Genomic DNA, 1,888 nt, shown 5'->3' with positions numbered 1-1,888 from the left:
AGAAGAACCCATCCAGAGGACCTTACTTATTTTTTCTTTTAGATTTTTTTCTACCTGGTTTACTGAGATATATCAGGACAGACAATAATACACCATGTAAAAAACAATTGATATGAGGCCTGATAACAAGCTGAGTGGTTAGTCTTTACTTTAGCCTGGAGGATGAAGATGCTGCTACTAGGACTAAAAAAAAAAGGATCCTGAGTTTAAAGCTCAGCTGGAGCATCTCTGTGTGGTTTGTTCTGTATGTCTGCCTCCTGGAGGTGACTGATCATTGGATGTGGAAGCATGTTATATGATGGCACCACCATGTGGACTTTTAGAAACTAGCATCTATAGACACTTTTACAGGCAAGGTGGAACACCCGAGTGAAGTTTCCACTGTTCAAATCTAACAAAACTTGTGTCAAACATTTGTGCATCAACTGTTTTTGTTTGGGCCGATATAGTTTTTAAGATATTTATAAAAGTTTCAGTATTTGGGTGATGAGGGGTGCAGGTTGACCTCTGATGACCTACAAAACTTTTATCATCTTAAAAACAATAGCGGCACAAACAAAACTTTTTATTGGACAAACATTTGACACCAGTTTTGTTTGATTCAGTTAATATGGTGGGGCTAACTGACCTATAAACTTTCATTAATATCTTCAAAACTTCTACAACGTTGTTCTAGGAAGATTTTTGTTTTAACTGAAAATTAATATTGTTTGAATTTATTCTTGAGAAAAAAGGGGCAGATATGTTTTTCTTCTCTCTGCTGCCTCATTGTATTTTCTTTTTTTTATTGTATATATATATATATATATAAATCTATTCCTAAAAGGTTTCTGCTTCCTGAACCGATGCTTAGAGCTGATCCAGCTGAAGGTTCTGCCCACATCACAAGTAAGGCTTAAAAAACAATAAAGTAAATAATGTAAAACTTTATTAATTTCARTCCACTGTGATCAACAGTTCGGATGTTTTCTTTCCTTTGATGGCTGACTTTCTTTTTCCTTTTAAAACTCTTGAAGTTTTAACTCCTTGGTGAGTTGCTTTGAGTGAAAATCAAAATAAATGTTTTGACTGTTTCTACCTGCAACATTGGAGTCAGCCACTAATGAATTATGTTTAAAGAAATAAGTTAAAGGCAAGCTGTAAAAGCAAAGTAAAAAAAGGAAAAAACACCATTTACTCACAGTTAGGTTGTTTGAAATACTGTGCTGAAAGKTTTATAAGAAACAGAACTCTGTGTGTAGATGAATAATACAGCTTCAGTCTACTCTAGGCTCAACAACCCAACAGAACAAAAATCAGCCTAGGCAACAACAAAGACCCAACAAAACAAATTAAAACACAAGTTTTTAGTTCTACAATCTTCACCCTGTTTAAACCATTTATTTTTCTTTGACAATCATGCTGCTGTTGCCTCGCAGCTGAGCGAGCAGCTGTTTGAATCCACACTTCTCCTCAGCTTTCTGCTTGAAGTCCAGCTCTGCTCTGGTTTTCGGGGCAGKGGATGACGGAGCGTGCTGAACAGGCAGCTCTGGATCAACATGTGAATCCGTTTTGGGGCCGCTGCGTCTTCTAGAACCGGCGCGGCTGCTAAAAGATCCATCTGGGTGGTCGAGCACACGGTGAGAAACACTCCTCTTTTGACCTGTATCGCTTTGGAGACGCTGCTGTTTGGCAACACGGCTTCCCTGAGAACTGTCCCTCCTCCTCTTCCTCCTGCTCTTCTTCGTCTCCTTCCTTGCTGCCATCTTGGCACGTCGGAGGTTCCTGACACAAAAATGCATTGAGTGAATTATTCCTGAGTCAATGGGCCTCATGTAAGAACATGTTTGTATTCTTTTCCTAAATTTCTCTTATTTTTGTTCGTACAAAGGGTTCGTACGAACATGTC

At 38.5% G+C, this 1,888-nt stretch overlaps 1 protein-coding gene across 1 annotated transcript in view; it reads right to left on the bottom strand.

The window, feature by feature from the left end:
• Nucleotides 1–911: 911 nt before the first annotated feature.
• LOC106517932 (uncharacterized) overlaps nucleotides 912–1,888 on the bottom strand; it is a gene marked incomplete in the record, with an annotated part of 5,257 nt that continues 4,280 nt past the window's right edge. Inside the window, 1 exon segment of the mRNA XM_014008985.1 lies at nucleotides 912–1,556.

This window comes from Austrofundulus limnaeus, unplaced genomic scaffold, assembly GCF_001266775.1.
Source record: "Austrofundulus limnaeus strain Quisiro unplaced genomic scaffold, Austrofundulus_limnaeus-1.0 Scaffold54, whole genome shotgun sequence".
Taxonomy (NCBI): Eukaryota; Metazoa; Chordata; class Actinopteri; order Cyprinodontiformes; family Rivulidae; genus Austrofundulus; species Austrofundulus limnaeus.
This window is presented reverse-complemented; position numbering and strand designations above follow the sequence as displayed.